We start from the raw sequence: 27225 nt of genomic DNA on the forward strand, positions 1-27225 counted from the left end.
GATCCCAGGAATCCCGCCCTTGCCCCTTCCCTGGCGCCATCTTGCTGCCCCCAGAAGTGCAGAATCCGGGTTGGATATGACTGTCAGACCCCACTTCTGTAAGTCCAGCCCTCTCCTCTTCCCGGTGCCATCTAGGTCCACCAAGAGGTGCAGAATCCTGGCAAGTGGGCCTCAATCTCAGAAGTCCCACCCTTGCCCCGCCCCAGGTGCCATCTTGCCATCCCAGGAATTGCAGAATCTGGGCTGGCAGGCCCCGATCCTGGGAGTCTGGCACTCACACCACCCCCGGCACCATCTTGCATGCCCCATAAGTGAAGAATCCCGGCTGATGGGTCCCGATCCTGGATGTCCAGACCTCGTCTCGCCCCTGGAGGCATCTTGCTGTCCCCAAAAGTTCAAAATCCCAGGAAGCAGACCCCAATCCTGGAAGTACAGCACTTGCCCCAACCCCAGTGCCATTCTGCTGCCCCCGGAATTGCAGAATCTGAGCAAGGGCCCCATTCCTGGAAGTCTGGCCTTCGTCCAGCTCCTGGGACCATCTTGATGGCCCCGAAAGTCCAGAATCCGGCCTGGCGGGCCCCCATCACGGAAGTCGGACCCTCACCCAGCTCCAGTGCCATCTTGCTATCCCCGGAACAGCAGAATCCCTGCCGGTGGGCCTCAATCCCGAAAGTCTGGCCTTACCCCGGCCCCAGCACAATCTTGCCACCCACAGAAGTGCAGAATCCCAGCTGTTGGCCGCGATTACAGAAGTCTGGCTCTAGCCCCACCCCCAGCGCCATTCTCTGCCCCAGAAATGCAAACTCCAGGCCATTGGGTCCGGATCCCAGAAGTCCAGACCTCGCTCCAGCCCCAGGACCATCTTTCTGCACCTGAAAGTCCAGAATCTCGGCAGGCCCACTCCAATCATGAAAGTCCAAGTCCTCTCCCAGCACTCGGTGCCATCTTGCCACTCTCTGAAGTGCAGAATCCGGGCTGGCATGCCCTGATCCCGCAAGTCAGGTGCTCGCCCTGCCCCCAGCACCATCTTGCTACGCTCAGAAATGCAGACTCCAGAGCGGGGGTCTCCAATCCCGGAATTCTGGTCTTCGCCTTGCCCTGGAGCCGTCTTGCCGTCCCTGCAACTGCAGAATCCCAGCTGGTGGGCCCTGATCCCGGAAGTCCAGCCCTTGCTACGCCCCAGGCATCATCTTTCCACCTCCCCTCTCCAAGTGCAGTATCCCAGCTGGCAGGCCCTGATCTCAGAAGTCCAGTGCTCACCCTGCCCTCGGCGCCATCTTTCTGCCCCCAGAAGTTTAGAATCCGGCCTTGGGCCTGGATCCTGAATATCTGCCCCTTGCCCCACCACTCGCATCATCTTGCCACCCCTGGAAGTGCAGAGTCCAGGCCATCAGACCACAATACTGAAAGTCTGGCCCTTGCTCTGTTCCTGGTGCCATCTTGCCACCCTCAGAAGGACAGAATCATGGTCGGCGGGCCATGGTCCCGGAAGTCCAGCCTTCACCTTGCCCCTGGCGCTATTTTGCTGTCCCTGGAAGTCCAGAATCCATGCTGGCGGGCCTAGTTGGGGACAATGGGCCTTGATCCCGGAAGTACTGACCTTGCCCCGCCCCCTGCACCATCTTTCTGCCCCATGAAGTTCAGAATCTCAGCCTGCAGCCCCCAGCGCCAACTTGCACCCCTGAAAGTGCAGTATCTGCACTGGTGGGCCCAATCTGGGACAGCAGGCCCTGATCCTGGAAGTCCGGCCCTCCCATCACCCCCATTGCAATCAATCATGCTGCCCCTGGAAGTGCAGAATCCAGCCCAGTGGGTCCCTATTCCAGATGTCCAGCACTCGTCCCGCCCCTAGCGGCATCTTGCTGGGCCCAAAAGTGCAAAATCCATGACAGTGGGTCCCAGTCCCAGAAGTTCGGCACTTGCCCTGTGCCTAGTTCCATCTTGCCGCCTACGAAATGCAGAATACGGGACAAGAGGTCCTGATACCGGAAATATGCCCATTGCCCGCCCCCGGCACCATCTTCCCGCCCCCGGAAGTGCAATATCCTGGCCTGCAACCCACGATTGTGGAAGTCCGTCCCTTGCTCTGTTCCCCTTGCCATCTTTCCACCTCCAAAAGTGCAGAATCCCGGCCGGCAGGCCCTGACCTGGAACTACGGCCCTCGCCATGCTCCATGCACCATCTTTCCACCCCCAGAAGTGCAGTATCCCAGCTGGCGGTCCCCAATCTCGGAAGTCCGGCTTTCACCCAGACCCTGGCTTCATCTTTCCGTCCCCAAAAGTGCAGAATCCGGGCCGGCAGGTCCTGATCCCGGAGGTCCGGCCTTATCCCCAACCCTGGTGCCATCTTGCCACCCCCGGAAGTACAGAATTTTGTCCACTGACCCCAATCCTGTATGTCCTGCCCTTGCCCCGCCCCTGGTGCCATCTTGCCATGCCCGACTGGGATCAGAATCTCCCGACCTGGATTCTGCACTTGGGGATGGCAAGTTGGTGCCGAGAGTGGGGTGAGAGACGGACATCCAGGATCAGGGCCCACCAGCCAGGATTCTGCCCTTCCAGGGGCAGAAAGATGGCGCCTGTGGTATAGTGAGGGTGGGACTTCCAGGATCAGGGCCGATGTCCTGGATTCTGCACTTCAAGGGCTGGCAAGATAGTGCTGGGGGCTGGGCAAGGGCCGGACTTCTGGGAACGGGGTCCTCGGACTACGATTCTGCAATTCTGGGCTGCAAAATGGTGCTGGGGGCAGGGTGAGTGTCGTACTTGCAGGATTGGGACCCACTGGCTGAGATTCTGCACTTCCTGGGGTGGTAAGATGGCACCAGCAGGGAGGCGAGAAATGACCTTCTGGGATCGGTACCCCCTGGCCCTGATTGGGCCCGCCAGTGTGAATTCTGCATTTCCTGGGTTTTTTTTTTTGTGTGGCTGGATTTTTTTTGTGTGGCTTTTTTTGTGTGTGGCATTTGATTTTAAAATGTAGTTTCTGCTCTACTATATAAAGTTTGATTTTGGAATTTTTTTTTTTATGTAGGAGTACTGCTATTTATTCAGCCACTAATTAGCTGATTGAATTGTGCGTGAACTCCACCTTACCTTTTTTTCATTTTTTATAATTTTATTTGTTGAATCACCATGACTGCAGTTACAAAGCTTTCGGGTTTAAGTCTCAGTCATACAAGGAAACACCCATACCTTCACCAGTGCCCATTCTCCACCACCAAAAATCCCAGTATAGCACCATCCCACACCCTCCCCCTACCTGTGGGGCAGATGATTTCCACATTACTCTCTCTCTACTTTGATCACATTCAATATTTCGACACCAGACCCACCATTATTATTTGAGATTTTACCCCAACACTCAGATCTGCTTGAAAAGGCAACAATAGACAATTTGTGTTCTATTGCTGGTTATGAATAACATATGATGTTGTGTGGCTGCAGTAGGACCATGTGATTTTGAAATTCTGAAATTTTAACCTTAAATCTGGAGCGATTTCTGCCAAAAGCCACTGGGTTTCGAGATTTGCTCCTGAGTCTCTAGGATCATGGCTGTTGAGCAGCTTGATGAGGAGCCAGAGAGGCCGTTTGTGAGCCATGACTTGGGGTCTCCTTGGAATGGGGAGACCAGACCCGGCTCCACCCCCATCCTGTAAGGCCCCAAATGTCTCATCACTGCGGGCCCAGACCTGACTGTCCAATGGCCTCTGGGGGATGACGACCACTGAGCCGCCAAGAGGGAGCAGGTGGAGGGACAACACCCTTTCTCCCCTGGGGTGGCCCAGCAACAGTAATCTACTGTGGGGTCCGGACGCATTTCTGCCAAAAGCCGCTGGGTTTCGAGATTTGTTTCTGAGTCTCTAGGATTAAGGCCATTAAACAGCTTGATCAGGAGCCAGAGAGGCCGTTTATGGGCGATGACTTGGGGTATCATTGGGGTGAAAGGACAGGCCCGGCTCCCCCCCCCCCCCCCCATCCCATAAGGCCCAACAAATTTTGTCACTGCGGGCCCAAGTCTGACTCTCCAATGACCTCTGGAGGATGATGGCCACCGAGCCGCCAAGGGAGAGCAGGTGGAGTGACAATACCCTTTCCTCCCTGGGGTGGCCCGGTGACAGTAACATACTGTGGGGTCCGGATGCATTTCTGCCAAAAGCCACTGGGTTTTGAGATTTGTTTCTGAGTTTCTGGGATCATGGCCATTAAGCAGCTGGATCAGGAGCCAGAGAGGCCATTCTTGGGCAATGACTTGGGGTCTCGTTGGGGTGGGGAGGACAGGACCGGCTCCACCCCCATCCTGTGAGACCCTGCGTGCCTCGTCACTAGGGGCCCAAACCTGACTGTCCAGTGGTTTCTGAAGGATGGCGGCCACTGGGCCGCCTGGGGGAACAGGCCAAGACACGAAACCTCTTCCCACCTGGGTTGGCCCAGCACCGGTAACCTACTGCAGGGACCCGACGCATTTCTGCCAAAAGCCGCTGGGTATTGAGATTTGTTTCTGAGTCTCTGGGATAATGGCCATTAAGCAGTTCAATCAGGAACCAGAGTGGCCATGGCTCCAGTTATATACCTGAGGTGGAGGTGGTTTGTGGGTGTGTTTCCCACATACCTAATTTTGGCCGTTTACTTTCTTGGTAAACTTTGCCCCAAATTTTTGGGGTCTGGCCAAAGGCACAGCAGCAATTTTGGGGTATCTGAAAGTCTAAAGGTACCATCAGGCGACTCATGCACTCGCCTCACAGGTGCAGATTGACCTGCTGGCAGCACCATACCCTCTGATTCTGGAATTTTTTGCCTATCTCAGATGTGTTTATTTTCAGACTTCTCATATTTATTCATTTTTTAATTATTCTATTTCTAGGTTTTAGTTCTGTTTCTTCCATATCTATCCCTACTGATTCCCTTGAACCTCTTAGAACTAAATGAATGGTAGTTAAAGTGTCTAATTATTTTCTTATAAAATAGAGAAAATGGAATATTTGTAACCAGAGGATTAATTAAATTATTTATAAATTCATAATAACTATTCAGACCTAATTCAATTTTTTAAAATTATGGTATAAATCAATATAGTACCCATCTCCCAACATTTTTGCCAAATCTGCAGTAGAGAAATTATATGTGAAAAGGAACTTCACACTGGTTTTTATTTTTCTCATTAATTTAAGCACAAAGATAATCATCCATTCATTACTGTTCTGTGGTTAAAAATGATTAATGAGTGTCTTTAGTTGCCTTTCTCAGAAGTGTGAACGAGGTCAATTGGCCATTTTCCTCTCTTGTTCCTTCTACGATTCTGATGGTGTGTATGATATTTACTTAATTTAGGTATTAGTCATCCATGGGGATTTCCTATATAATAATTTTACAAGTTAATTTCAAAGAGCCTAGATATGTATTTATAGACATTCATCCACACCTCTTTTCCTACAGAATGCTTTGCCAGTGCTCCTGTAAGCCTGCTTTGAAGATCCAATGTCAGGTCGAATTTAAATAAAACTTTTACTTGGTTTAGTTACAAAAAGTTTTTCTTATTAAGCTCAGAAAACCTGACTGTGGCTGTATAGAGAGAAGTAAAATACACCTTAATTTTAGAACTAAGAATTAACAATTTGAAAATTAGAATTGTGAGAAATAAGGACTTATCTAATATATACATTTTTGTGGAGTTGTGTAAATATTATTTTTTATATCTCAATTATTTTTCATACACCAACATTAAAGAATGAACACAAAGATCTTGCTAAAAGACTTTCCTTTTCGTACTCACACTGCAAAGGCTAGCAATTAGCAAGCTTCTTCTCTCTTAAGGGGTTCTTGCAGCTACAGAACAGTAGTGTGCAAAATTTAACTCTCAGGAAGGAAAATTCCAGGATGCTTTGAAACATTTTGAAAACAGAATTGAACTTAATCCTGTTGATTACGATTATTCTGTTGATCTCCAAAGGAAGGTAATAAGAAATACATGCACATTTTTCTAGGCAATTAAATTCAAGCTGGTTTTCTTTTCTTCAAAACGATGCTTTACATCTCTAAGGCTTGTCATTATAAAATGATATCTAATATAAATTGCTCATTATTTTGTTCTCCTTGTCTTCATAATCTCTGAAAGTAACTGTATGACAGTGAATGTTGGATTTTGAAAAAAATGATTGGCTGTTCGCTGAGTTGTAGAGTCACAGTTTCTGATTGTGCTGGATTGCTTGCCTCCGAGGCAAAATTAATTTTAGATCTAATTTTAGAGACAATATAATTATGTGGTTAATGATTAATGAATTAAGGATGCAGTCATTCTTAAAAGTAGTTGGAAGGGTTCTACACTTTACAATCTCAGAATAGGAAAGGAAAGTTTTTAACATTAAATAATTTTTAAACCTCATAAGATAAGAACAATCCTAGTAAGATGTCCTATAAGGTATTTCACTTGGCATTAAAATATATCATGCAACAAGGACACTGTATATCACTTTTGTTGGCACAATTCCTTTGTCCCTTGGCATAGATCTTGCATAATTTATGTCCTGAGCATTCACTTAATGTTTCTATTTTTATAACAACCCTACCTAAATTCATACCCCATTTTTGAAACCCAAGACTGTGTATATATCTTTTATGATTATGCTCTCCTTTCATGAGTTAATACATGTCTAAGTCAGTTTTCTCAATAAGCAAAAGGTATTGATTTTTTTCTGAGCTGGGAAGTCACCATAGGATTTACCTAGTTAGAAATCCTCATTTTATAGTTAAAGAAATAGAAGCTACAAGAAAAATGAATGTCATGGTTCACTGCTATCAAATTTTGTGTTTGATTTAAAATAAAATTATAATACATATGTTACTTATAACTTAGATAAATATTATTTACCACAGTTTTCCAATTAAAATATTTTTTGCTTTTTTCCTCATAATATTCATGAGAATATTGTTGAAGAAATATGATCTCTGTATCTGAAAAAATATTTACAAAAATTATTTATATATAATTAATGGTCCTATGTAATAATTTAGACTTGTCACAAAATACTGTGTAACTTCCAGAATATTAAAGCAGCAGTTATTATTATTTTGTGGATTGAGGGTTGGTTGCTGTTCATCTGACACAGGTTTAGATTTGACTTGCTCTGCTGTATTCTGTGACTCCAACTGGACTTGGTGTCTCACTTCAGTTCTACTGTATTGTGTGTTTTCTGTGGTTCAGGATGATTGTGATCTTTCCAATCACAGTCATTTCATGTAATGGTTATAAGATGCAAGAGAGTAAGTTCAATAGCCATTACACAGTTTTCAAGCTCATTTTGTACCAGTCATTTTAAGGTTTGAGGGGCGAAAACAAGTCATCTGCCTTAGACCAAAGTCACAGAGAAGTTCTTCTGACACCCTCAGGTTATGCAAGGAGTGTAGGGAGAGAAGGCAGTAAGATGAATCGAATAATCACCTAGCAAATTAAATAATAACAACAACCATCTTAACACAATTGATTCTGCACCCTGAAGGCATCATTGGAATAGTTAAAACTCAATCCTTGATACATTCTTGAGAAAGACAAAAGATGATTGGAGCACCACACTATTACTAATTATCAACCTCTTTCTTGGGTGAGCAGAAAGCATGCCTATTTCCTAGAATGTCAAGCCTGGCATGGTCTGCACAATGCCCTCTTTCCTTGTTCATATTGACCTTCTGGTCTTGAAGTGAAGTTCTTTTTGTTGCAAACAATCAAAATTTCACAGAACAAACCACAATGAAAAGAAATTTATAGTAGGTTATGGTATTAGATTACTAGGGCTGCTTTAAAGAAACTACCGCAAACTGTGGCTTAAACAAATTAAAGTTATTGTTTCCTAGTTCTGTAGACTAGGACTCCAAAATCAAGACATTGTTATATTTGATTCCTTCAAAGGGCTAAGGAAGAAACTGTGTTAGTGTATCTTACAGATGGCCCAATTCATGCTTACATGGCTTTTTCTTGTATGTGTGTGAGCCTTCGAATTTTCTTTTTTAAACAAGACACTGGTAACATGGTGATACAGCCAATCAAAATAACCTCATTTTAATTCAGTTATCTCCTCGAAGACCCTGTCTTCAAATAAGGTACCATTCTGAGACACTGAGAATTTAAGATGAATCTGACAGGTGGCAAGGGACTGGCAAAACACAATACAGCTTACAATAGTAATCATAGGTTGGTTTGCCTGGACCAGTACAGATTTACACTTTTTTCTCTAAACTAATATTAGATCACCTTTTAATGTCATTAATGTCGATGGTAATGTTCTCAGTAATTAATGATGTACGATCACCTCCTAATATAGGAGTATCTCACTGAATGGTGAGAAGCCTGGGGAATTTTAATCAGAATCTGGAAGACACATCTGGTGATACAATATTATCCTCTGCTCTATAATTATACTAGTTATTCACATAAATGCTTTTTATTAACTAGACTGCATGAGTTTATAAAAATCAATAATTCTACCCAACTGTTCAGTGGTTCATTAAGTTATATATTTTTGGGTTAAAGGACCACACCTGGAAGTGCTCAAGAACTACTTCTGGGTCAGTTGCTTCGGGGATATTCCCCGAGACTTTGAAGTGCCATGGGTTAAAATAAGGTCTAGAGAATGTAAATCATGTGCTCTAGTCCTACAAGCCATATCCTTGGTCCTACTTAATGTTTTATGATTTTAGTAGCAGTAGGTTCTCAAAAATATTTAAGGGGTTAGATCCATATATGATTTACATAAGTATTTATGTAAACATATGCATATATATAAATACACATGCTTGTGTACATATATACAGTTATGTAGACGTGTAATTTTGCATAGTAGTTCCCTTTAAGGAGTTAATCATTTGAATTTATCAATTCCCATAGCATTTCTCTAAGCAGTGATAGAAGCAAAATTCATAAGCATTATAATATTCATTCACAGATGACGAGAACATGAGTTTGTTGTGCAAGACAACATGGCAACTCTCATTACAGGGTAGAAGGAGGGGACATAGTGTTGTCTGTTTTAGCCAAATGCTCTTAAACAGATTTCCAGGAACAATTAAGTCAGACTTTTTAGCAAAATAGGATCTTCTTGGTCCTCATTCTGCCCAAAAGAAATTATTAGAGTTTCAACAAACAAAGAAATTTTTCAAAGAGCAGATAAGGAAACTAGGTTAATTAAAAAAAACAAATGAAGAGGAGATAAGAGGCTTTTAGGAGTGATAACCTGCCTCAGTCAGGTGATGGGAGCAACTAAACAATGGAAGATGGGAGAATGGAACCCTGTGGTCTGAGGGCACAAAGGAAAAGCCTCTCTCAAAACAAATGCTGAAGATGGGAAAATATAGATAATTTCAAGAAGACGGCAAGAGAGACTTTCAAGTTGGGCTTTTGATCAGTTTCTCTTATTACTGAGAAATACTGAGTTTGCATTTTTCAGTGAGTGATATAATTAGAAGATGCAGCCTCCTGCCTTCTGGGTATATAAACTCCCCAAGTGAGTACATACATTGACAGAGATAGACACATTGTTTACAATTCAGCTTCAACCTTTCTTTTCTACTAAATTTGCTGGTACTTTTAAAATATAAGGCATGAGTGTAAGTGTGTGGGTTAAGATATCCAAATTTAACTCAAATTTGACAATGACCTCTGAACCCTAAAATATTGATAAAAACAATTCAAGACTTCACTGGATTCTTTCACCTCTCTCCCCCAAGTTTCTTAGTGTCTACTGACATGGAATTAGTTATGAAATGGTAGCAAATAAATAATAATAATGATGACAATGTTGATAATGATTGATAGATGTATAAAAATTGGTCCTAATTTTATACGCTGAACACTCATCTTTGTTTTGAGTACCATGCTTTTATTTTTAACTTTGTACATGACAGTCTGCATATATTGCTTTTTTACTTCAGATGCAGTATTATAAACTTCATAGCCATTCTTTTCTACAAACAATTCCCATTTTGGTGTTCCAAATTCTTTCAACATTACTAACTTCCTGAACCTAACATCATCATTCCTTCCATCTTATCTTTTAATCAACCCACTCACAGTTGCTGATCAGATTTGTTGTTTTTCCGTGTGTCACTGTTTAAGATCATATCTCTCTTTTCATTCAACACCTTTGTTCACACACCCCTCATTGCTTACCGGCACTAAGGTGACAACCTCCTTACTGGGTTCTCTGCCTACAGGTATTTTCTCTGTTCTAATCTAGTCTGGATCATAGTAATCCTTTAAGCTTTTTTACAGCTGTGGATGTGACTCAATAGGAGAGCGCATGTCTTGCATCGGTGAAGTGCTGGGCTTCTTCCCCAAAGAACACCAAAAAACCCCACAAAACACAAACAACAAAAAAAGCCCAAACCAGGAAAACACCTGTTTACAATAAATTTATTTGGAAAAATGAAATATTGTACCTGTTTTCTCTGTCAGTCACCTTCGGTATCTCTGTAGTATAATATAGGATACATTCTTAGCTGAAATTTCTATTGTTTTAGTGTCCTTTCTATCATGTTCTTATAATGTATACATTTATGACAAAAAATACCAGTTTATCAGTTAATAATAGTCCCTCAGACATTCTTAAAATTGTATATTTAATAATTATTTATCTTCTATTAAAGCATCTTACTAAAATATTTTATAAAATAATTTTCTCAATTTTATAATATTAAACATGAAATTATTTCTAGAGATTAAAATTTCAATAACTTTTTAATTCACTAAATGTTGCAAAAATTTACATTAAAGACTACTTTGGTAAAGAATATACACATTTGATAGTGTGATAACTTAAGATCCACTCTAATAATTTTTATTTGAAATGAAAGCTTTCAAGAATAGACTTATCTTGAGTCTAGAGAATCTTGAAGGATCTCTATTTTTTAAAGAAAGCTAGAGTAAAACAAATCTATGCTAAAGTAGCAGCACAGAAAGAACCTGGTAGTACGAATAGTTATATATATATATGAATATATGTACACACACATGTATACATGTATATGTACATATATACATATGTATGTGTGTTGGGCATTGAGACTTTTATAGAATAGAAAAATGAAAATGAAAAACTCTGCATTGTGAAATACAGTGACTGAAACTTAAAAATCAAGATCCTGGGCATAATTGGGTACGTGGGTAGAGGAATAATTCAGATTATTAAATGCTTTTAAGGATTAATATGGTGTACAGTGCAGACTGGAATGGAAGAGAGATCAAAGTTGAGACATCAAACACTAAACTCTACTGTTATCCTGAAAGTAAGAAAATTAAGGCCTTCCTGAGGTTGATACCCATGTAAATAAAAAGAGGAAGTCAGATCTGAGAATTACTTTTCTCAATTATAAGAAAAATTTAAATAAGTTATAGTGTATTTGACTGTTTAAGATAAAATTCTAGGATGCTTTTGAGAAGTGCAGTATCATTGCCCTGAAATATAGGAGTTTATATATCACAGACTTATTTAGAAAGAAAGCTGATGCATTTAGATATACACCAAAGTAGAGAGAATTAAGGTATGAGTCGTTAGAAATCTAACTATGTTTAAAAGTCATAATATTAAAGGCGCTGGAGCGATAGCACAGTGGTAAGGCGTTTGCCTTGCACGCAGCCAACATGGCCGACCCGAGTTCGATTCCTCCGCCCCTCTTGGAGAGCCCAGCAAGCTACCAAGAGTATCTTGCTCACATGGCAGAGCCTGGCAAGCCACCCGTGATGTATTCGATATGCCAAACACAATAACAACAAAATCTCCAATGGAGACGTTACTGGGCCCGCTCGATGAACAACAGGAGGGCCTTTACCTTTACCTTTAATATTAAAGACAATGATCAAAATAATGGGAGCAGAGTATACTTATTAAAGGAGAGGCTTTTAAGGTAAAGAAAGCAGAGGGCTGAGAAGTAGCCAGAAAAATTCTTTGCTTCTCAATCTATATTTATTATGACTTTAAATGTTGACTCACTGGAATTTTGAATGCTTGACTTTTACTACTTTTTAATTCCTGTTAAGTTTTCAAGATAATCTTGGTTTATATTTAATCTCTAGAATCTGCATCTACTTAATTTCCATTAGATTTTCTAAATTTTGATATTTAGTGGATCCTTCTTCATTTAATATATATTCCTGTACTTAATAAGTAATTCGTCTACTGTTCATTTGAAATGCTACTGTAATGTAGTCTTGAGGAAGCAGTAAGAAGACAAAAGGAAACTAGTAATGAAACAAACATTACCCTGATATCAAAAGCAGACAGACATCACAGAAAAAGAGAATTACAGATTGATATCCCTATGAACATAGGCGCAAATATCCTCAACAAAATGCCAGCAAGTTGGTTCCAATTACTCATCAAAAAGGTCATACACTATGACTAAAACATAGTTCAATCAATATAATACAATATGAGAAAAAAATCATATGATCATAGCAATAGATGCCAAAAAGCATTTGACAGGATTCAGTAAACATTCATGATAAATACTCACAATAAAATGGGAGATGAAGGAAATTTTCTCAACATAGTTAATGCCATTTACCATAAATTCACAACAAACATTATACTCAGTAGGGAAAAATTAAAAGCCTTCCCTCTAAGATCAGACACAAAAAGAGGTTGTCTACTCTCACAATTTCTGTTCAATATATTAATGGAAATACTTGCCATAGCAATTAGGCAAGAAAAAGGACATTCATATTCAGGGCATTCAGATAGGAAAGGAAAAAGTGAAGCTCTTACTGTTTGTGACATGATAGTATATTTAGAAAACCATAGGGACTCTACTAAATTGATCCTAGAAACAATAGATTTGTGTAGGAAAGTGGCAGGCAACAAAATTAACACGAAAAAGCATATGACTTTCCTATATGAAAATAATGAAATAGAAGAGACATTTAAAACCAATCCTATCCACAATTGTGCTCAAAAAGTCAATTACCTAGGAATCAGCTTAACTGAAGAGGTAAAAGATCTATAAAAAGAACACTACAGAAAACTACTTAAAAATAAGACATGAGGAAATGGATAAACATCCCAGGCTCATGGATTGATAGGATTAACACCATCAAAATAACAATACTCCCCCAAACTTATATAGATTAAGTGCAGTCTCTGTAAGGATACCCTGACATTTAAAAATAAATAGAATCAAACATGTATGAAATTCATAGGAAGAGTAAATATAGGCATCCTGTCCCCAGCTCCTCCTAATAGCCAATGCAATCTTTCGGATAAAAGAAGATGGGAGATATCACTTTTTCTCAACTTCAAAATTTAATACAAAGCATTAGTTATTAAAGCAGCATAGTACTAGGACAAAAAATCATCTGATCAATGGAATAGAATTGAAAATTGAGAGACAGATCCTTAGGTATATGTTAAGTTAATCCTTGATAAAGGAGAAAAAATTGAAGTTGAATAGAGAAACCCTCTTCAACAAGTGGTTTTGGGAAAACTGATCATATACTTGCAAAAAACTCAAGCCTCTTCCTAACACCATACAGGAAAACAAATAAAAATGAATTGAAGATATTAATATCAGACCTGAATCCATAAAACATATAGTGGAAAACATAGGTAGATCTCTCTATGAAGTTAGAGGCATCTTTAAGGATGAAATGCCACTAAGGAAGCAAGTGGAAATGAAGATAAATGGGATATTAAATTAAGACTCTTGGGCACATCAAAGAAAATGAAGACCAGAATACAAAGACAGCCCACCGACTGGGAGAAATATTATTTTCCCACTACTAACCTGATGAAGGGTTACTCTCCAAAATATATGAAGCACTGGTAGAACTTTACAAGAAAAAAAATACAGCCCCATCAAAAATTGGAGAGAAGAGATGAACAGAAATTTACTCAAAGAAAAAATGCAAATGGCCAAACAGCATATGAAAAAATGCTCTATGTCACTAATTCTCATGGAAATGCATATCAAAACAACAATGAGATATCACTAACATCAAAGAAACTGGCATTCAACACAGAGAACAAAGACAACCAATGTTGGTATGGATGTGGCAGAAATAAGGACTCTCATTCACTGCTTGTGAGAATGTTGACTGGTTCAGCCTTTTGGAAAAACAATATGGATATTTCTCAAAAAATTAGGATGTTGAGCTTTCATATGACCCAGCAATTCCACTCCTGGTAATATACTCTAAGGGCCCAAAAACTCAAAGGAGAAAAGATATCTGCACTCCTATGTTCATTGCATCACTATCACATTGATGCACTATGTTCATTGCATCATTGCATCACTATTGCATCATAGAATAATGTGAGTAAGTAGTAAAAATGTGAGTAAGTAGTAAAAATCTGGAAACACTTGAAATGCCCAAGAACAGACAACTCTATAAGAAGCTGTGGTACATATACACAATGGAGTATGAATCAGAGCATTTAGAAAAGATGAAGTCATGAAATTTATTGACACATGAATTGATTTGGAGAGTATCATGTTGAGTTAAATGACTCAGAGGTAGAGAGAGAAACACAGATTGATCACACTCACTTGTGGAATATAAGAAAACATATTAGGAGAATAATGCCCAGAGATAGTAGAAACAGCATGCAAAACTGTCCTTTGTAGAAAGCTTGCCATAGTTTGGGGATTGGGGAGGTTAGGACAGGGAAGGGACCACTATGACAAGGATAAGGGAGGTGGTCACTTTGCATGAGAACTGAGAGGAGGTAAAGTGATATTTTAGTAACAGTGTTGCAAAGTGTCACATTGCAAAGTGATACTGCAAACTACAGTGCCTAAAATGAAAAAGAAAGAAGGAAAAAGTGCCTGCTGTTGAAGCAGGTTGGGGAGCAGGAGGTGGTAAACTGAGGACATTGGTGGAGGGAAGTGGACACTGGTGAAGAGATTGGTGGCCTGATAATCATGAATAGCTTTGTAGTTCATGATGATTCAATAAATTAATAATAACTATTGAAATATTTGGAGGAATGAATATAAAAAATGAGAGCCATGATTATGGGACGAAATGGAAGTTATTACTGAAGGAAGAGATAATTCAATAACTCTCAAGGATTTATACTATTAAGGAAAATGTTGAAGTCATAGAATTATAGTATATTCATAACAATTGATATGGATTGCAGTGTGTCCTTGATATATCCATAAATTTTTGATGTCTAATCCCCAACTTAATGGTATTTGGAGACAGACATTTGGAGCTAACTTAGGTTTAGTTAAGGTCAGAGGGTAGGATCTTTATAATAGGATTAATGCTCTTTTAATGAGAGATGCCAGTGAATTTTCTTTCTCCCTCTCTTCTGCATCCCTCCCCCACAATACACACCCCTATTACTCTTCTTCCCTATCACAAACAGCAGTAGAGCAAGAAGACAGAACAATACATCACTACATGTCATGTAGGTCCTCCTTGGCCTAATTGGCCAGCTCCTTGATTTTGAAATTCTCATCTTCCAAAACTATGAGAAATAAATCCCAGTTGTTTCACTCTGTGGCCTTTTCTTACAAACAATAATATGCTAAACTGACTAGAATGCTGACTGTTTATTAACTCAAACTTGAGCTTCATAAAACCACATTAAAAACCATATTTTGAAGCTGACATACTCAATGTTTAATAAAAACCTACTGTTCACATCAGTGATTTTCTCATGCCATTGCAATTTATTAGCTTTGGCTTTTTTTGTAATGCAGAAAACAGTTTCATTTGTGAAACATAGAAATTTCCTAGGATTGCAATTCTGATGAGTTATTTAAGGTTATTTTTTGTTTTGAAGGTCAGAACTTGCAAAGCTCTATTAGTTAGAAGATCCTTCATTCGTTTCTCCTACAAATGCTTTTCAATAACTTGTAATGAAAAATTTATGTTTTAATTGTAGCAGGGTAGCACTGTTTTCCTGTTGTTCATTGATTTGCTCTAGCGGGCACCAGTAATGTCTCCATTGTGAGACTTGTCATTACTGTTTTTGGCATATTGAACATGCCACGGGGAGCTTGCCAGGCTCTGCAGTGCAGGCGGGATACTCTCGGTAGCTTGCTGGGCTCTCCGAGAGGGACGGAGGAATCGAACCCAGGTTGCCCACATGCAAGGCAATCACCCTGCCTGCTGTGCTATCGCTCCAGCCCATGACTTAATGGTAAACAAAAAATATCAGTTACATTTAATTAATAAAAATAGGAAAGATATTTTTTAAACTGTCTAACTCATGGTACATTGATTCACTATAAAATGCACCATAGTCAATAATTAATAGATTAAGGACCTAGTTTTCCTGGGTCATAAATGTAATTAAAATTTTTATAATCTATTTATAAAACAGTAATGGACTATTGGTACATTGCAATTCAATACTACTATTATAAGCTTATTCTTAGATTCCATATTCTTTTTCTAGTCAGTATTCTGCCTTTTAAAGAATATTAAACTTATTTTTCTTTTTGCATGTGTCCTGGTAATAGCTATTATTTCAATGATACAACATTTCAATTCTTCAAAGTACATGTGAAGTAAAAGCTCACAATACTATAATCCATTAACAATATAACTGTGAGCTATCTGGAACTAAAATCTACTGATTATGATATTCATGGCTATTTTACATCTGATTACACAGATGCAATTCTTATAATTCTGATTTTTAAGCATATTAATGCTTGATATGAAAATTTTATTCAGTTTGTGATTGTAATGGTTACTTATGCTTATTTTTTAACTTAATTTTTAAAATGACGCTTTGTTAAAGAACTTTTCACAAAGTTCAGGAATCTCATAGTTTAGAGAAGAAATTAGTTGTACTATGAATTCATCAATTGTGCATTCCTGCCATGAATTGTTGTAAGGTTTAAATCAATAGACCAAAGATCATGAGAGAATTTTTTCCTAGAAGAATGTTACCTTTTGTTTATTTTAATTATAAATGGAGATCTCCAAGCCTGCTTGATTTGGGACTGGGCCTCCTCCACCCAGATCCCCCATCTTTCAGTAGCTAGACAGTTACACCCACCAACTGCCATGTGATCCCATCAATGACCAAAATCCAGAGAGGATAAAAACAAGCTCCTGTAAGTGTGTGGCTGAACAACCTCTTATTGTCTAGTTCTCACTGTCAGAGAACCCGGCAGGCTACTGAGAGTATCCTGTCCGCATATATGCCTGACTGGGAACACATGTAAAGGTGATTAGAGGCTGCCCCAAAAGCCTCCATCCTTCTTGAAGAGCCCGGTAAGCTACCAAGAGTATTCTGCCTGTGCAGCAGAGCCTGGCAAGCTACCTGTGGCATACTCAATATGACAAAAACAATAACAATGTTACAATGGTCCTTATTCCTCTGATCCTGAAAGAGCCCCCAATATGCCATCGGGCTACACTAGCACATGACAGGGATGAATGGAGATGTTACTGGTGCCTGCTTGAGCAAATAGATGAACAACGGGGTGATAGTGATAGTGATTGTGAGTTATAAATGTAATAGGTATTTGAAGCTTTAGATCTCTTTTTTAATTGCAGTATCATTGTTTACAATAATATCAAATTTTTTAAATTTACTGTACCAATCCCTCTGACTGTGTTTCAAAGTCCCTCCACATTCCCCATGGTCTCTAGTTTTATTGCTCATGTCTCAAGACTTAGGGCTTTTGCCTTGCATGTGGCTGACGGGTTTGATTCCTCTGCCCCTCTCGGAGAGCCTGGCAAGCTACTGAGAGTATCCCGCCCTCATGGCAAAGCCTGGCAAACTCCCAGTGTTGTATTCGATATGCCAAGAGCAGTAACAACAAGTCTCACAATGGAGACCTTACTTGTGCCCGCTTGAGCAAATCGATGAACAACAGGAGGACAGTGACAGCGACAGATGCAAAGGACATATAGTGATTCATCTTTTTCTATTTTACTGATGTCTTGTAAAGATATATAGTTTTGTAAAATAAATACTCCTGTCCTTAATAATATGCAAAACATTAGAGCACAACATAGATCATTGCAAGAATAACTCAGAAGAACTAATATTGATAAAACTTTTTTTAACATGCTGTGAAGTAATTTGACTGTAATATGTAAGAAAACAGGTAAAGTAGCCTAGTCATAATGACTAGAAATGAATGTTCCAAATTGGGAAGATAAATTAGTTCACAAAGTTTCATAGCTCAAATGAAAGGTGATGCTCAGCAATTAATCTTTGCCATAAATAACAAATCCACAGACTTTCCCTCCAAATTAAAGATTTTCCCTCCCTCTAACCATCCTTCCTCTTGGCTGCTTTTCTGTCTTCTTTCTTTTGATGGGAAGAGGGACTCTGCCCAGTTGTGTAGGGGGCCTGGGGCTCTAATCTGGTGATTATAAACCAACAGATTTTATGTAAGGGACTTAAATTGTGCTGCTTCTCAGATTTTCTGGTACAAAGGATCACTGAGGCCACCCTGATGGTACTTGGAAGCATACAGGGCCCTGAGTACTTTGGAGGTACTCAGGAACCTCCAGATCTGCACCCAGCAGTATTTGAGGAGAGGGATCATATGTGCTGGGATCACTCTGGGTTTAGCTGCATTTGATGTATTTATTTTAGCCCCTGTATTATCTCTCAAGAACCCTCTTGCTGTCTTCTTGAAAAAAACTTTTACTTTCTATGGGTTTTCTTTGTCTTATCTATCCCTATTGAAGTACATATTTCATGCCCACAGTTTTAGTTTTTTCATTTTAGGTTCTTTTTAGTTCAAAATGGAGATAAGCTTTAAATATCTTTCTTTCTTTAAAGAACCCATCGTTTTCAGTAGTATATATTTTATACATAATTATAAAGCAATATCAATAAGTAAGGAGAAGTGGTAAAAAACAACAAATAAATGGTACAGGAAAATTAGGGAGGATTGAAAAATGAAAGGGATATGAAATGGGAAGGGGTAAAAAGATGAGAGAAAATATTTAAGAGCTCGTGGAATAATATGAAAATGGGCTAACAGACATGAAGGTTAAGATGGATAGGAAAAGGGGAAGCAAGCTGAGATCATTTCTACAACACTAAAAAAAAGATTGCCTAAACACAGATTCCTGTGTGAAATCCTTGTTGGCACTTTGGCCCAAGCTTGCAGCCAGGTAAGGCTTGGGTGGATTGGAGAAAAACTGAAAAAATGCCTTTTATTTACAGTGCAGGTACCCCCAATTCTCTGTGCAATGAAGAGCACTATAACTATAATAGTTAAGCAAAACAAAGATGACTGATTGCTAACTTCACCTAAGTAGCAGTGATCAGTGGCACAAACGTGCAGGCGTGTAATTCCATATCAGAGAACAGTGCATGTGAACAGAAGTACAGGGAACAAATCAACTTTTAGTACATGTGTCTTAGGCATGCCTAGAAGAACATAAGCAGAGCCATGGAGTCACCAAGACTGTTTACTCTTTTGCTCTTAATTTCTGGACAGTATACCACTTTATAAAATTGACTAGAGAGACTAGTCACCACATCCAGGAGATTATCAGTTGTGGAACAAGTGGCTGTGATTGATTTGATGGCTAAGGAGTGTGTCCCCAGGGATAGGGAGTGCTTTCACACAATCCATAGAGGCACAGAAATTTGGCCAGAGGAAATGAAGTGATGATCTCAAAAACCCACTTCCTCAGACCTGAAACTATACTCCTACGAACCTGAGCTGGAAGCAAGACCTATTGTAAGCAAGATATCCATCACCCCATAGCAGCCCCCAGCAAGCCCGCAGAGAACACTGAATCTTTTCAGAATAGATAACAATCTGAGGGCAAATTTTCCCATTTCAAGCAGAAGGCAGAGCAGCATTGGGCTGTGTGACATTTGTCCTCATCAGGTCAAACAAAACCTGTCCTCCCAAACCCCACCTGCTGACTTAAATAGTGGAGTGAAAACCTAGAATCAAAGGAAGCTTTCTGCAGAGATGATGAAAAACTAACCACACACCTACCTTTACTGAGAAATAGTCATGCTCAGACTTTGTCTGAACACTTGAAATTTGATTAGAGACTTGAGCTGTTCAAACTTAGGCTGGGACCATAGAAAACTCCTCATGTGAGCTTGAGCTTGATAATAGACTGCCAAGTGTTGGCAGATATAAGAACGCTGTTCAATATCTGTTCCTGTTGATGTTTTAGATGCTTTCGGTGCTCCTGACCAGAAGCCCTAGTTGCTGTCCAAGCTTCATGAGCATTAACACCACAGTAGTAACTGCCAGATACAGTCATTCTAATTTTTTCCTTGTAATATCAAAAAGATTGTTGTTCTATAATCTTCTTCAGGCTGTTTAGAAAGATTTGAAATGGTTGAGGATTTTCCTGAACTTTGGGTATTATCTGTCGATAAGTCTGAATTTCCTCATTTTTCCATTGTTTGTGGTGTTGGATGGCAGTTAAGGATGAAAATCCAATATTCTCTGAGATGTGATCCTGTCTTCCCATTCAGAGGTCAGCTTGGTGCCTATTACTCAACTGATTTCTGGTAGCCATGGAACTTGCACCAACTTTGAAGGACCTGAATGATCAGAGCCAGTGAAATCGTCCTTGTTAATAACTGTGGGAAGCTATATGCCAAGTTATTGAGAGCTTGGTTGGGGCTAGAATTCAGGTCAAGATGAATTTGATGTTGCCTGAATACCTCTGTGGAAAAGTCCCAATTGGCAGCTAATAGCTCTTTCTCTTTTCTTTATTGGTGACTGGTGCATTTATGTGAAGCAACATCTGTCTGTCTTGGGATGCTCCACCTCTGATGTCCTCCTGCTTTCCTTTTCAATTTTCGTGGCCTTGTAAACTTCCTGTGTGTAGCCAATCAGATGTGTGCCTGTGTTGAAATGAAAAGACTGCTTTACTCCACCCTGGGCAAACTGAGAACTACCTAGAGGCCTTCAGGCATAAACCTGAATTTCAGTATGTTTCCAGCCTTTTTCTCAGTTCTTGAGGTCTTGAGGACTAAAACAAGAATGTTTATCATGCATAGCTGCATGGTGAGTTCGTGCCTGCCTATTTTTACATTTTTGGCAACCTGGGACTATTTGTAAGCACTGAGCTAGTGCCTGTATTGGAGATAAAACCTGGCCTATTTCTCAGCTCAAGGTGGAATGCATGCCTCTATTGTGATCTTTCCTGCAGGGAACCTGTGTTCCTGGGTCCTATGGTGAGTGATTAGTTCAAGCCCTGGGAAATGTTTGTAATTTGTGTCTCTCCAAAGTTTCAAGTGAGCTCCACAGTTTTTCCCCCAGAAATTGGCAGGAGGGGCTGGAACTGCAGCTTCTACCCCATGTTTTAAAATTTTTTCTTATCTACGCTCAGGCTGTCATGGTGGGATTGGTTACTGTGTCACCATGTAAATCTCTCATTTCCTTCAGTTTTCTGTGAGCTGGAAGGGCTCAGGCTTCAGACTCAGGCTTAGTGCTGCAGTTCTATGGGTCCTGCTTGATGCCTATACCTGGGCAGTGATCCAAACTCAATTTCTATTTTCTATCTATCTGTTTGTCTCTCTCTCCTCTTGTGATATCTACTTCCTCTCTCAGTGGTGGACAGCAACTCTTCCACTGTACATTCAGTTTCTGCTTCTGTTGGAGAAACCTCTGTAGCTGGTTACTAATCTCTTGGATTAGTGTTTTGGGTGAAGCTCTTCAAAAACTTATGCTCATAAGACTGTGTTTTATTCACAAACACAGGAAACTCTTTAATCTTACTAATTTTTTCTCATCTTGGCCCTTCTCTGAGCTGAATAAAACCTACACAGCCACTCAGAACTCAGCACTGATATACTTGATCTCAGGGATACAGCTGGAGCATTACGCTTAAATTCCTGGCAGCATTGTAGTGACTATAGGTCATATATGACCACAAATTTTCATCAGACTTCTAGGCCAACACAGTCCCAGAACCACAGACACTGATAAATGTGATGGGCGTAAGACCCTGATCTTTGCTCAGACTAGTTCATATTCAGATATCAACCCTTTGTTTTTAAATATAAACTAGTCATATTGAAGAAATGGAGGAATTCAACCACATATATGTGTGGAAACAAAAGCCCAGCAATATATTACAACCCCCAGAAATTTCTAACCTATCAGAAAAAGCAGCAATCATATTGATGCTAACAATTTTTTTCAATGAATCACTGTGAGATACAGTTACAAAGCTTTCATGTTCAAGATTCAGCCGTATAATGATCACTCATTCCTATACCAGTGCACACTTTCCATCACCTAGTATATCCGCCCCCCCATCTCAGTTCTCACCCTGTCTCCATGGCAGACAATTTCCCTAATACTATCTCTCTACTTTTGGGCATTATGCTTTGCTCAAATTTTCCCACCACCATTCAAGCATGCTTTCCAGGGATGCTAGATCATTTATTGTCCCTTGTTCATTTTGAATATTATGGCCACGGCCTTGTGCTTCTGTAATCCTAGATTGTAGGTGGTTGGATTCCAGAGACATTTCTGTAGGGCACTAATCCATTTTGGGATTCAATTGTGTGTCTCTAGACCAGGGATATTGGTGTGCTAAGATTGTGCCTGGAGGTACATTTTGGGTGTGACAGCCAGGTTGAGGAGCAGGCAGGGAGCCAGGGAGGGACAGCCTGGCACCTCTGCTGCCATGCGGCATGGAGATTTAGTCCTGGAACCCACATACATGGGCCTTGCTTGTGGAAGCTTTTGGTCACTGGGATTACATCTGGAGTAGGTGGGGAGACTACACCTGCTCTATCTGGGGTGCTCAGTGAAATTGGCTCGGTATGGGGTCCAGAGAGATATCCGGCTCTGTGGTGTCTTCTGGAACTCACTGCTGTGTCTCTGACTTTTGATATCTTTCGAGATTTATGGATCTCTAAAGCAAGGCCAGTAACAGAGTTTAAAGGATAGTGTTGGAGTTGGTTATTGGGGGTGAGTGCCAGTGATTCCATATATTTTGGGAAGCAGGGGGAAATTGCCCTCCCCAATTCTCTGAAAGCCTGGAGATTTCAGTTACAAAACCTGCATACCCAAATTTGCAGCAGATTATATCTTGGTGAGGTTCGTCCTGAGACGGTGGAGTCAGGCCAAGGTATGGATTGTGGAAACAGCGACTGCTGAGGGCTCTGCTTGGGCAGGCACAGGCCAGTCTATCCCCTCCGATTTACCCCAGTCTGTTCAACCATGAGGCAGGTCTAAGATTAACTGTGACTTTAGATCTTTTTCGAGATTTTTTTTTTATTAGTGAAACATCATGAGGTAAAGTTGTAGACTTACAAGTTGTTGTGCTTGGGTTTCAGTTATACAATGACCGAGTACCCATTTCACCACCAGTGCCCATTCTCCACCCCCATCAATCCCAGTATTCCTCCCACCCCCCCATCCCCTATCCCACCCTGCCTCTGTGGCAGGGTACTCCCTTTTGTTCTATATCTCCTTTTGGGTGCTGTGGTCTGCAGAAGAGACATTGGGTGGCAGTCATGTTCTGTCTATAGACTACTTTCAGCATGCATCTCCCATCCTGGGCGGATCTTCCCAGCACCCTTTATTTGGTGCTCCCTTCTCTATCTGAGCTGCCTTTGCCCCTACAGTGTGGGACTGGCTTCTAAGCCATGGAGTGAATAACCTGGTATTTATCACAGCTGCTCTTGGGTGTTAGTCTCTTATTTTGTTACTTTATGTGACCCAGATGAATGCAATCTTTCTATGTCCGTCCCTCTCTTTCTGACTCATTTCGCTTAGCATGATATTTTCCATGTAGTACCACTTGTATGTAAATTTCATGACTTCATTTTTTCTAACTGCTACATAGTACTCCATTGTGTAGATGTACCAAAGTTTCTTTAACCAGTCATCTGTTCTCGGGCACTCAGGTTTTTCCCTATTCTAGCTATGGGTCTCGGAAATAAGGTCAATAAATGAGCTTGTATAGCTGAGCTGGAGGTGGTTTGTGGGCATGATTCCCACATACCTAACTTTTGGCCATTTAATTTCTTGGTAAACTTGGTCCCAAGTTGTTGGGGGTCAGACCAAAGGCACAGTGGCAATTTTGACATGTCAGAAAGCCTGAAGGCGCCCTCAGGCTGCTGATACACTTGCCCCTGCAGGTACAGGTTGACCTGTTGGCAGCACCATACCCCTGATGTTAACAATTTTTTAAAAAAAAATAATGGAAAAATAATAAATTAGTTCAGAGAAAATAGAAAATAAGGTATCAAAAATATCAAACAGAAAATATTAAAGAGTACACAGCTGAACTAAAAATGCAATAGTTTGGCTCAGAGAAAAAATGATGATGTAACTCTCACCAGTGGCCTCAAAGATAAGCTAAAAAACAACATCAATTAAGGAGAGAAAAATAATTAAAGGGAGAAAATATAAGATATTTATGAAACAGCATTAAGAGGGCCAAGATTTGTGCCACCAAAGTTCCAGAAGAGTAACGAGGAGGGTGTAATTGCCTGGTGGAAGAAACTAGAGCTGAGAATTTTTCCAATTTGAGGAGGAAGAAACATACCCTGGTACATGAAATCTGAAGTTATTTCAAATAAACTAAATTAAACAGCAGAATATCAAGAAACATTTTAACTAAAATAACAAGAACCAAAGATAAAGATAGATCCTAAAATTGGCTAGATAAAACAGAGACTCAATAGTAAAGATACATTGCTGAGAGTCAGAGTGACAGTATAGAGGCTTGGATGTGCTGACTCAGATTTAATTTCTGGTACGATATTTGATCCCTTGAGCTTGTCTGGAATGATTCTTGAATATAGAGACAGGAGTAAGAGCTGAACACTGGCAGGTATGGCCTCCTAAAACAGAAATAAGTAAACACCCATAAGACTCAGATTGGATTTCTTAGGTGAAACTCTTCAGATCAGGTAATGGTACAATACATTCAAAGTCTTGAGAAAAAACAAACTCCAACCAAGAATCTTCTATCTTGGTATGTTATTACTCAGATTTGATGGTGTTATAAAGACGTTTTTTTAGGTAAGCACAGCTAAGATCATTCAATTCTGCATGAAATGCTAGATGGTTGACGAAAGGTCAGGGTAACCCCACTCAAAGCATAAAGATACATAGCACTGTAGCACTTTCCTCCCGTTGTTCATCAATTTTCTCCAGCGAACCCAGTAACGACTCCATTGTGAGACTTGTTGTTACTGTGTTTGGCATATCAAATACTTTACTGGTAGCTTGCCAGGCTTTGCTGTGTGGGCAAGATACTCTTAGTAACTTGCTGGGCTCTCTGAGAGGGGTGGAGGAATAGAACCCGGATCATTCCACATGCAAGGCAAACGCCCTACCAGCTAGAAAGCATAAAATGGGAAAAAGAAATAATGGGAACTCCCAAAATGAATTCAAGACTTACTTGCGTTAGATTTGAAAGAAAAAATTATTTGGAAGTTTAGAGGTAAATAGAGATAGATAAATGGGACTATCTTAAACTAAGAAGCTTCTGAACCTCAAAAAAAACAATGACCAAAATACAAAGACAGTCTACAGAACAGGAAAGGATATTCGCCGAATACACATCTGACAAGGGGTTGATATCAAGGCTACACAAATTACTGGTTGACCTCCACAAGAAGAAAACATCCAACCCCAACAGAAAATGGGGCGACAAAATGAACAGAGACTTCCTCAAAGAAAAAATCCAAATGACTAAAAGGCACATGAGAAAATGCTCCACATCATTAATCATCAGGGAGATGCAGATCAAAACCACAGTGAGATATCATTTCACACCACAGAGACTGGCCCACATCCAAAAGAACAAAAGCAACCTGTGCTGGCGCGGATGTAGTGGGAAAGGGACCCTCCTTCACTGCTGGTGGGAATGCCGACTGGTTCAGCCCTTTTGAAAAACAGTATGGATGATTCTCAAAAAATTAGAAATTGAGCTCCCATTTGACCCAGCAATACCACTCCTGGAAATATATCCCAGAGAGGCAAAAAAGTATAGTCGAAGTGACATCTGCACTTGTTTGTTCATTGCAGCACTCTTTACAATAGCCAGAATCTGGAAAAAACCTGAGTGCCCGAGAACAAATGACTGGTTAAAGAAACTTTGGTACATCTACACAATGGAGTACTATGTAGCTGTTAGAAAAGATGAAGCCATGAAATTTACATACAAGTGGTACTACATGGAAAGTATTATGTTAAGCGAAATGAGTCAGAAAGAGAGGGACAGGCATAGAAAGATTGCATTCATCTGGGGAACATAAAGTAACAAAACAGGAGACTAACACCCAAGAGTGGCTGGGATTAGTACCAGCAGTTTTTCTCTATAGCTTGGAGGCCAGCCACACACTCTAGGGGGAAAAGGGAGCTCAGATAGAGAAAGGAGCACCAAAAAAAAGTGTGTTGGGAGGATCCTTCTAGGATGGGAGAAGCATGCTGAAAAGTACACTATAAACCAAACATGATTGTCACCCATTGCCTCTTTTGCAAACCACAACACCCAATAAGAGAGAGAGAACAAAAGGGAATGCCCTGCTACAGAGGCAGGGTGGGACGGGGGGGATAGGGGGTGCGAGGGATACTGGGACTCGTGGTGGTGGAAATGGGCACTGGTGGAGTGATGGATGTTTGGTCATTGTACAATTAAAACCCAAACACAAAAATTGTAAATCTACAACTGTACCTCATGGTGTTTCACTAACAAAAATTTAAAAAAAAAGTAAATGATGGAGAATGGTCACTGGTGGAGGGATAGGTACTGGATCATTGTATAACTGAAACCCAAGCACAAAAATTTGTAAGTCCACAACTGTACCTCATGGTGTTTCACTAATTAAAATAAAAAAAAGAAGTTTAGAGGTAAATAACATGGTAGCTTGAAGGCAAAAATACTTAGATCAAACTAATAAGAAGAGGCAAAATGAATTGGGTTAATGTATAAAAGGCTGAGATCAAAGTGCAAGCAGAGAAAGTAAGGGAAAGCTGAAGAAATAAGCCAAACTGAAAAAGAGTATCCAAAATCCTCATCTGTGGAGCATGGTGATAGGTACTGAAGCAGAAAAGACCTGACTTTGCAAGATCACCCAGAAGTGAAGAGTCACAAGAAGTATCTGGGCAAAGTTGGCAAGAACAGGGTGTCAGTATGAAGAGTTTGGCCTTGACCCTCACTCAACCTCCTTGTCACATGCGCCCGAGACACAGAAACTGTCACATAGACTTAGTAGGTCATCCTAACTGCGACATCTGGCCTTGATTGGAATTGGACCCGGGCAAAGCGGAATAGGAGACCTGATAGGCCAGTAATGCTAA

At 40.4% G+C, this 27225-nt stretch overlaps 1 pseudogene; it reads left to right on the plus strand.

Moving 5' to 3' along the window:
- The first annotated feature begins 2619 nt into the window (after nt 1–2619).
- Nucleotides 2620–27225, plus strand: part of LOC130023695 (reticulocalbin-1-like) — a 35740-nt pseudogene continuing 11134 nt past the window's right edge.

This window comes from Sorex fumeus, unplaced genomic scaffold (genome assembly GCF_029834395.1).
Source record: "Sorex fumeus unplaced genomic scaffold, SorFum_2.1 ptg000024l, whole genome shotgun sequence".
Taxonomy (NCBI): domain Eukaryota; kingdom Metazoa; phylum Chordata; class Mammalia; order Eulipotyphla; family Soricidae; genus Sorex; species Sorex fumeus.